The sequence below is a fragment of the Anopheles merus genome, chromosome 2R, assembly GCF_017562075.2.
Source record: "Anopheles merus strain MAF chromosome 2R, AmerM5.1, whole genome shotgun sequence".
Classification (NCBI taxonomy): domain Eukaryota; kingdom Metazoa; phylum Arthropoda; class Insecta; order Diptera; family Culicidae; genus Anopheles; species Anopheles merus.
In genome coordinates this window covers 51,507,676-51,518,580 of record NC_054082.1, presented here as the reverse complement: position 1 = coordinate 51,518,580, position 10,905 = coordinate 51,507,676, and positions in this window count along the sequence as shown.

Sequence of the window (10,905 nt, the reverse complement as noted above, 5' to 3'; positions counted from 1 at the left end):
TTTTACGAACTTCTGCGATTTTCGCAAAAACTCTTGCAATTTTCGCAAAAACTTCTGCAATTTTCGCAAAAACTTCTGCGATTTTCGCAAAAACTTCTGCGATTTTTGCAAAAACTTCTGCGATAGTCGCAAAAAGTTTTGTGATTTTCGCAAAAACTTCTGCGATTTTCGCAAAACTTCTGCGATTTTCGCAAAAACTTCTGTGATTTTCGCAAAAACTTCTGAAATTTGTTACGAAACTTCTGCGATTTTCCCAAAAACTCTTGCAATTTTCGCAAAAACTTCTGCGATGGTCGCAAAAGCTTCTGCGATTTTCGACGAAACTTCTGCGATTTTCGCAAAAACTTCTGCGATTTTCGCAAAAACTTCTGCGATTTTCACAAAACCTTCTGCGATTTTTGCAAAACCTTCTGCGATTTTTGCAATAACTTCTGCAATTTTTGCATAAACTTCTGCGATTGTCGCAAAAACTTCTGCGATTTTCGCAAATACTTCTGCGATTTTCGCAAAAACTTCTGCGATTTTCGCAAACACTTCTGTGACTTTTACCAAAACCTCGGCGATTTTTGCAAAAACTTTTCCGATTTTCGCAAAAACTTCTGCAATTTTGGCAACGACTTCTGCGATGGTCGCAAAAACTTCTGCGATTTTTGCAAAAACTTCTGCGATTTTCGCAAAAACTTCTGCGATTTTCGCAAAAACTTTTTCGATTTTCGCAAAAACTTCTGCGATTTTCGCAAAAACTTCTGCGATTTTCGCATAAACTTCAGCGATTTTCGCAAAAACTTCTGCGATTTTCGCAAAAACTTGTGCTATTGTCGCAAAAACTTCTGTAATTTTCGAAAAAGTTATGCGATTTTCGCAAAAACTTCTGTGATTTTCGCAAAAACTTCTGCGATTTTCGCAAAAGCTTCTGCGATTTTCGGAAAAACTTCTGCGATTTTCGCAAAAACTTCTGCGATTTTCGCAAAAAATTCTGCGATTTTCGCAAAAGATTCTGCGATTTTCACAAAAACTTCTGCGATTTTCGCAAAAACTTCTGCGATTTTCGCAAAAACTTCTGCGATTTTCGCAAAAACTTCTAACGATTTCGCAAACTTCAGCGATTTCGCAAAAACTTCTGCGATTTTCGCAAAAACTTCTGCGATTGTCGCAAAAAACTTCTGCGATTTTCGCAAAAACTTCTGCGATTTTCGCAAAACTTCTTCGCGATTTTCGCAAACACTTCTGCGATTTTCGCAAAAACTTCTGCGATTGTCGCAAAAACTTCTGCGATTTTCGCAAAAACTTCTGCGATTTTCGCAAAAACTTCTGCGATTTTCGCGATTTTCGCAAAAACTTCTGCGATTTTCGCAAAAACTTCTGCAATTTTCGCATAAACTTCTGCGATTTTCGCAAAAACTTCTGCGATTTTCGCATAAACTTCTGCGATTTTCGCATAAACTTCTGCGATTTTCGCAAAAACTTCTGCGATTTTCGCAAAAACTTCTGCGATTTTCGCAAAAACTTCTGCGATTTTCGCAAAAACTTCTGCGATTTTCGCAAAAACTTCTGCGAGTTTCGCAAAAACTTCTGCGATTTTCGCAAAACTTCTGCGATTTTCGCAAAAACTTCTGCGATTTTCGCAAAAACTTCTGCAATTTTCGCAAAAACTTCTGCGATTTTCGCAAAAACTTCTGCGATTTTCGTAAGACCTTCTAAGATTTTCGCAAAAACTTGTGCTATTGTCGCAAAAACTTCTGCAATTTTCGAAAAAGTTATGCGATTTTCGCAAAAACTTCTGTGATTTTCGCAAAAACTTCTGCGATTTTCGCATAAACTTCTGCGATTTTCGCAAAACTCTCTGCGATTTTCGCAAAAGCTTCTGCGATTTCGCAAAAACTTCTGCGATTTTCGCAAAAACTTCTGCGATTTTCGCAAAAACTTCTGCGATTTTCGCAAAAGATTCTGCGATTTTCGCAAAACTTCTTCTGCGATTTTCGCAAAACTTCTGCGATTTTCGCAAAAACTTCTGCAATTTTCGCAAAAAGTTTTGCGATTTTCGCAAAAACTTCTGCGATTTTCGTAAGACCTTCTAAGATTTTCGCAAAAACTTCTGCGATTTTCGCATAAACTTCTGCGATTTTCGCAAAAACTTCTGCGATTTTCGCAAAAACTTCTGCGATTTTCACAAACATCTCTGCAATTTTCGCAAAAACTTCTGCGATTTTCGCAAAAAATTCTGCGATTTTCGCAAAAGCTTCTGCGATTTTCGCAAAATCTTTTGCAATTTTCGCAAAAACTTCTGCGATTTTCGCAAAAACTTCTGCGATTTTCGTAAGACCTTCTAAGATTTTCGCAAAAACTTCTGCGATTGTCGCAAAAACTTCTGCGATTTTCGCAAAAACTTCTGCGATTTTCGCAAAAACTTCTGCGATTTTCGTTTCGCAACACTTCTGCGATTTTCGCAAAAACTTCTGCGATTGTCGCAAAAACTTCAGCGATTTTCGCAAAAACTTCTGCGATTTTCGCAAAAACTTCTGCGATTTTCGTAAGACCTTCTAAGATTTTCGCAAAAACTTCTGTGACTTTTACCAAAACCTCGGCGATTTTCGCAAACACTTCTGCGATTTTTGCAAAAAGTTCTGCGATTTTTGCAACGACTTCTGCGATTTTCGCAAAAACTTCTGCGATTTTCGCAAAAACTTCTGCAATTGTCGCAAAAACTTCTGCAATTGTCGCAAAAACTTCTGCGATTTTCGCAAAAACTTCTGCGATTTTCGCAAAAACTTCTGCGATTTTCGCAAAAACTTCTGCGATTTTCGCAAAAACTTCTGCGATTTTCGCAAAAACTTCTGCGATTTTCGCAAAAACTTCTGCAATTTTCGCATAAACTTCTGCGATTTTTGCAAAAACTTCTGCGATTTTCGCAAAAACTTCTGCGATTGTCGCAAAAACTTCAGCGATTTTCGCAAAAACTTCTTTGATTTTCGCAAAAACTTCAGCGATTTTCGCAAAAACTTCTGCGATTTTCACAAAAACTTCTGCGATTCTCGCAAAAACTTCTGCGATTTTCGCAAAAACTTCTGCGATTTTCGCAAAAAACTTCTGCGATTTTTGCAAAAACTTCTGCGATTTTCGCAAAAACTTCTGCGATTTTCGCAAAAACTTCTGCGATTTTCGCAAAAACTTCTGCGATTTTCGCAAAAACTTCTGCGATTTTCGCAAAAAGTTTTGCGATTTTCGCAAAAACTTCTGCGATTTTCGCAAAAACTTCTGCGATTCTTGCAAAACGTTTTGTGATTGTCGCAACAACTTGTGCGATTTTCGCACAAAATTCTGCGATTTTCGCAAAAACTTCTGCGATTTTTGCATAAACTTCTGCGATTTTTGCAAACACTTCTGTGACTTTTACCAAAACCTCGGCGATTTTCGCAAAAACTTCTGCGATTTTCGCAAAAACTTCTGCGATTTTCTCAAAACCTACTGCGATTTTTGCATCAACTGCTGTGATTTTCGCATCAACTTCTGCGATTTTCGCAAACACTTCTGCGATTTTCGCAAAAACTTCTGCGATTTTCGCAAAAACTTAGGCGATTGTCGCAAAAAGTTTTGTGATTTTTGCAAACACTTCTGCGATTTTCGCAAAAACTTCTGCGATTTTCGCATAAACTTCTGTGATTTTCGCAAAAACTTCAGCGATTTTAGCAAAAACTTCAGCGATTTTCGCATAAACTTCAGCGATTTTTGAATAAACTTCAGCGATTTTTCAAATTTTTTACGAAACTTCTGCGATTTTCGCAAAAACTCTTGCAATTTTCGCAAAAACTTCTGCGATTTTCGCAAAAACTTTGGCGATTTTCGCAAAAACTTCTGCGATTTTTGCAAAAACTTCTGCGATAGTCGCAAAAAGTTTTGTGATTTTCGCAAAAACTTCTGCGATTTTCGCAAAAACTTCTGCGATTTTCGCAAAAACTTCTGTGATTTTCGCAAAAACTTCTGGAATTTGTTACGAAACTTCTGCGATTTTCGCAAAAACTCTTGCAATTTTCGCAAAAACTTCTGCGATGGTCGCAAAAACTTCTGCGATTTTCGCAAAAACTTCTGCGATTCTCGCAAAAGCTTCTGCGATTTTCGACGAAACTTCTGCGATTTTCGCAAAAACTTCTGCGATTTTCGCAAACACTTCTGCGATTTTCGCAAAACCTTCTGCGATTTTCGCAAAAACTTCTGCGATTTTCGCAAAAACTTCTGCGATTTTCGCAAAAACTTCTGCGATTTTCGCAAAACTTCTGCGATTTTCGACGAAACTTCTGCGATTTTCGCAAAACCTTCTGCGATTTTTGCAAAAACTTCTGCAATTTTCGACGAAACTTCTGCGATTTTCGCATAAACTTCTGCGATTTTCGCAAAACCTTCTGCGATTTTTGCAACAACTGCTAAGATTTTCGTATCAACTTCTGCGATTCTCGCAAAAACTTCTGCGATTTTCGCAAAAACCTATGCGATTTTCGCAAAAACTTCTGTGATTTTCGCAAAAAGTTCTGCGATTTTCGCAAAAGCTTCTGCGATTTTCGCAAAACTTCTGCGATTTTCGCAAAAACTTCTACGATTTTCGCAAAAACTTCTGCGATTTTCGCAAAAACTTCTGCGATTTTCGCAAAAACTTCTGCGATTTTTGCAACAACTTCTGCGATGTTCGGAAAAACTTCTGCAATTTTCGCAAAAACTTCTGCGATTTTTTGTTGCAACAACTTCTGCGATTTTCGGAAAAACTTCTGCGATTTTCGCAAAAACTTCTGCGATTTTCGCAAACACTTCAGCGATTTTCGCAAACACTTCAGCGATTTTCGCAAAAATTTCTGCGAGTTTCGAAGAAACTTCTGCGATTTTTGCAAAAACTTCTGCGATTTTCGCAAAAACTTCTGCGATTTTCGCAAACACTTCTGTGATTTTCGCAAAAACTTCTGCGATTTTTGCAAAACTTCTGCGATTGTCGCAAAAACTTCTGCGATTTTCGACGAAACTTCTGCGATTTTCGCAAAAACTTCTGCGATTTTCGCAAAACCTTCTGCGATTTTTGCAACAACTGCTAAGATTTTCGTATCAACTTCTGCGATTTTCGCAAAAACTTCTGCGATTTTCGCAAACACTTCTGCGATTTTTGCAACAACTTCTGCGATTTTCGGAAAAACTTCTGCAATTTTCGCAAAAACTTCTGCGATTTTCGCAAAAACTTCTGCGATTTTCGCAAAAACTTGTGCTATTGTCGCAAAAACTTCTGCAATTTTCGAAAAAGTTATGCGATTTTCGCAAAAACTTCTGTGATTTTCGCAAAAACTTCTGCGATTTTCGCATAAACTTCTGCGATTTTCGCAAAAACTTCTGCGATTTTCGCAAAAGCTTCTGCGATTTTCGGAAAAACTTCTGCGATTTTCGCAAAAACTTCTGCGATTTGCGCAAAAAATTCTGCGATTTTCGCAAAAGATTCTGCGATTTTCGCAAAACTTCTGCGATTTTCGCACAAACTTCTGCGATTTTCGCAAAAACTTCTGCAATTTACGCAAAACCTTCTGCGATTTTTGCAAAAACTTCTGCGATTTTTGCAACAACTTCTGCAATTTTTGCATAAACTTCTGCGATTGTCGCAAAAACTTCTGCGATTTTCGCAAAAACTTCTGCGATTTTTGCAAAAACTTCTGCGATTTTCGCAAACACTTCTGCGATTGTCGCAAAAACTTCTGCGATTGTCGCAAAAACTTCAGCGATTTTCGCAAAAACTTCTGCGATTTTCGCAAAAACTTCTGCGATTTTCGCAAAAACTTCTGCGATTTTCGCAAAAACTTCTGCGATTTTCGCATAAACTTCTGCGATTTTTGCAAAAACTTCTGCGATTTTCGCAAAAACTTCTGCGATTTTCGCAAAAACTTCTGCGACCTTTACCAAAACCTTGGCGATTTTCGCAACAACTTCTGCGATTTTCGCAAAAACTTCTGCGATTTTCGCAAAAACTTCTGCGATTTTCGCAAAAACTTCTGCGATTTTCGCAAAAACTTCTGCAATTTTCGCAAAAAGTTTTGCGATTTTCGCAAAAACTTCTGCGATTTTCGTAAGACCTTCTAAGATTTTCGCAAAAACTTCTGTGACTTTTACCAAAACCTCGGCGATTTTTGCAAACACTTCTGCGATTTTTGCAAAAACTTCTGCGATTTTTGCAACGACTTCTGCGATTTTCGCAAAAACTTCTGCGATTTTCGCAAAAACTTCTGCGATTTTCGCAAAAACTTCTGCGATTTTCGCAAAAAGTTTTGCGATTTTTGCAAAAACTTCTGCGTTTTTCGCAAGACCTTCTAAGATTTTCGCAAAAACTTCTGTGACTTTTACCAAAACCTCGGCGATTTTTGCAAAAACTTCTGCGAGTTTTGCAAAAAGTTCTGCGATTTTTGCAACGACTTCTGCGATTTTCGCAAAAACTTCTGCGATTTTCGCAAAAACTTCTGCGATTTTCGCAAAAACTTCTGCGATTTTCGCAAAAACTTCTGCGATTTTCGCAAAAACTTCTGCGATTTTCGCAAAAAGTTTTGTGATTTTCGCAAAAACTTCTGCGATTGTCGCAAAAACTTCTGCGATTGTCGCAAAAACTTCTGCGATTTTTGCAAAAAGTTTTGTGATTGTCTTAAAAACTTCTGCGATGTTCGCAAACATTTTTGTGATTTTCGCAAAAAGTTTTGTGATTTTCGCAACATCTTCTGCGATTGTCGCAAAAACTTCTGCGATTTTCGCAAAACCTTCTGCGATTTTTGCAAAAAGTTTTGTGATTGTTTTAAAAACTTCTGCGATTTTCGCAAAAATTTCTGCGATTTTCGCAAACACTTCTGCGATTTTCGCAAAAACTTTTGCGATTTTCGCAAAAATTTCTGCGAATTTCGCAAAAATTTCTGCGATTTTCGCAAAAACTTTTGCGATTTTCGCATAAACTTCAGCGATTTTCGCAAAAGCTTCTGCGATTTTCGCAAAAACTTCTGCGATTTTCGCAAAACCTTCTGCGATTTTTGCAAAAAGTTTTGTGATTGTTGTAAAAACTTCTGCGATTTTTGCAAAAACTTCTGCGATTTTTGCAAAAACTTCTGCGATTTTCGCAAAAACTTCTGCGATTTTCACAAAAACTTCTGCGATTTTCACAAAAACTTCTGCGATTTTCGCAAAAACTTCTGCGAATATTGCAATCACAAAACTTTTTGCGAAAATCGCAGAAGTTTTTGCGAAAATCGCAGAAGTGTTTGCGAAAATCGCAAAAGTTTTTGCAAAAATCGCAGAAGTTTTTGCGAAAATCGCAGAAGTTTTTGCAACAATCACAAAACTTTTTGCAAAAATCGCAGAAGTTTTTGCGAAAATCGCAGAAGTTTTTGCGAGAATCGCAGAAGTTTTTGTGAAAATCGCAGAAGTTTATTCGAAAATTGCAGAAGTTTATGCGAAAATCGTTGAAGTGTTTGCGAAAATCGCAGAAGTGTTTGCGAAAAACGCAGAAGTTTTTGCGACAATCAAACAACTTTTTGCGAAAATCGCAGAAGTTTTTGCGAAAATCACAGAAGTTTTTGCGACCATCGCAGAAGTGTTTGCGAAAATTGCAGAAGGATTTGCGAAAATCGCAGAAGTTTATGCGAAAATCGCAGAAGTTTTTGCGAATACCGCAGAAGTTTTGCAAAAATCGCAAAAGTTAATGCGAAAATTGCAGAAGTTTTTGCGACAGTCACAAAACTTTTTGCAATAATTGCAGAAGTGTATATAAGAATCGCGGAAGTGTTTGCGAAAATCGCAGAAGTTTATGCGAAAATTGCAGAATTTTTTGCGAAAATCGCAAAAGTTTTGCGAATATTGCAGAAGTTTTTGCGACAATCGCATAAGTTTTTGCGACAATCACAAAACTTTTTGCAAAAATCACAGCAGTTTTTGTGAAATCGCAGAAGTTTTTGCGAAAATCGCAGAAGTTTCGTCGAAAATCGCAGAAGTTGATGCGAAAATCGCAGAAGTTTTCGCGAAAATCGCAGAAGTTTATGCGAAAATCGCAGAAGGTTTTGCGAAAATCGCAGAAGATTTTGCGAAAATCGCAGAAGTGTTTGCGAAAATCGCAGAAGTTTTTGCGAAAATCGCAGAAGTGTTTGCGAAAATCGCAGTAGTTTTTGCGAAGATCGCAGAAGTTTATGTGAAAATCGCAGAAGTTTTTGCGAAAATCGCAGAAGTTTTTGCGAAAATTGCAGAAGTTTTTGCGACAATCGCAGAAGTTTTTGCGAAAATCGCAGAAGTTTTTGCGAAAATCGCAGAAGTTTTTGTGAAAATAACAAAACTTTTTGCGAAAATCACAGAAATTTTTTGCGAAAATCTCAGAAGTTGTTGCGAAAATCGCAGAAGTGTTTGCGAAAATCGCAGAAGTTTTTGCGAAATTCGCAGAAGTTTTTGCGAAAACCGCAGAAGTTTTTGCGACAATCACAAAACTTTTTGCGAAAATCGCAGAAGTTTTTGCGAAAATCGCAGAAGTTTTTGCGAAAATCGCAGAAGTTTTTGCGAAAATCGCAGAAGTTTTTGCGAAAATCGCTGAAGTTTTTGCAAAAATCGCAGAAGTTTTTGCGAAAATCGCAGAAGTTTTTGCGAAAATCGCAGAGGTTTTGGTAAAAATCGCAGAAGTTTTTGCGGCAATCGCAGAGGTTTTGGTAAAAATCGCAGAAGTTTTTGCAAAAATCGCAGAAGTGTTTGCGAAACTCGCAGAAGTTTTTGCGAAAATCGCAGAAGTTTTTGCGAAAATCGCAGAAGTTTTTGCGAAAATCGCAGAAGTTTTTTGCGAAAATCGCAGAAGTTTTTGCGAAAATCGCAGAAGTTTTTGCAAAAATCGCAAAACTTTTTGCGAAAATCGCAGAAGTTTTTGCGAAAATCGCAGAAGTTTTTGCGAAAATCGCAGAGGTTTTGGTAAAAATCGCAAAAGTTTTTGCGAAAATCGCAGAGGTTTTGGTAAAAATCGCAGAAGTTTTTGCAAAAATCGCAGAAGTGTTTGCGAAAATCGCAGAAGTTTTTGCGAAAATCGCAGAAGTTTTTGCGAAAATCGCAGAAGTTTTTTGCGAAAATCGCAGAAGTTGTTGCGTAAATCGCAGAAGTTTTTGCGAAAATCGCAGAAGTTTTTGCGAAAATCGCAGAAGTTTTTGCGAAAATCGCAGAAATTTTTGCAAAAATCGCAGAAGTTTTTGAGAAAATCGCCGAAGGTTATGCGAAAATCGCAGAAGCTTTTGAGAAAATCGCAGAAGGTTTTGCGAAAATCGCAGAAGTTTTTGCGAAAATCGCAGAAGTTTTTGCGAAAATCGAAGAAGTTTTTGCGAAAATCGCAGAAGGTTTTGCGAAAATCGCAGAAGATTTTGCGAAAATCGCAGAAGTTTTTGCGACAATCAAAAAACTTTTTGCGACAATCGCAGAAGTTTTTTGCGAAAATCGCAGAAGTGTTTGCGACAATCGCAAAAGTTTATACGACAATCGCAGAAGTTTTTGCGACAATCGCAGAAGTGTTTGCGACAATCGCAGAAGTCTATGCGACAATCGCAGAAGTTTTTGCGAAAATCGCAGAAGTTTTAGCGACAATTCTTTGTCGCAATATTTTTGGTCGCAATCTTTTTGGTTGTAAAATTCTTGGTCGCAAACTTCTTGGTCACAACCTTTTTTTCGCAAACTTCATGGTCGTAAAGTTCCTGGTCGCAAACTTCTTCGTCGCAATCTTCTTGATCGCATACTTCTTGGTCGCAAAATTCTTGGTTGCAAAATTCTTGGTCGCAAAATTCTTGGTCACAAAATTCTTGGTCACAAATTCTTGGTCACAAACTTCTTGGTCGCAAACTTCTTGGTCGGATTATTATTGGTCGCAAACAACACATTTCAAAGGGTTATTTTTTATTTACCTATTGGCTCGCACGGAGCTAATGATGCAAAAAATGTGTTAAATTGATCTTGTTCGAAATTAAAAATCCATATATTTCATTACGTAAATTAACTTTTCCTCAACTCAATTTACCAAACAATGGTAGCGGCATACGTTTCGATCGTAGAGGCACATGATTCTACCACAGTGGAACGCGATTCAACCGTACTGGCACGCGAGTCAACCGTGGATGCACTCGTTCGATCGCAGTGGCATGCGATTCGAAGCAGGCGGTTTAAGATTCGATGCAAACGCCACGAGATTCGAACGTAGCTGGAAACAGGTATGTATGATTGCTACATAAATTAACACAAGAAAATAGAATTATTTCATAAAACAGAGTTTATGTAAGGAAACTTCTTAAATAGGCAAATTTCCTCCCTTTTTGATACAAACCACTTACTCCCATATTACTTACCCAAAATGAAGCCATACAACGAGTTGCATCGTAACCATAAAAGTGAGCCATAATACAAAAAACTTCTACATATAGCGTGTTCATAGCAGATGGTGCATTTCACCACAGTAGAAAACAAAAAAATCTTTCCCTTCAAGCTCGATAGCAGCGTCGTTTCTGGGTGAGCACAGTAAAATTAAAATCAAATCTAAAACTAAGCTGCGTCCATCCCCCATCCCCTGGCCCATTGTGTGTTCACAACCAATTTCGCTGTTTTAAGTAGCGCTATGAACTATGACACCCTCCGCCCCCCCCCCCCCCACCCATAAAAAAACCCCTACAACGCTTTTCCTCATCGCACTCGGTAATTGGCCACTTTAGGGGGAGGGTGACGCAACGCTTCCCCTTGGCCACGTAATATGCGCGCATATTACACTTTACCCACAAGCAGCTCTTACGGTCACATTTACACATTTACAGTATAGGAACATAAGGTGACGACCCTTCCAACGCTTCCCCTTGGCCACGTAGTATGCGCGCATATTACACTTTACCCACAAGCAGCTCTTACGGT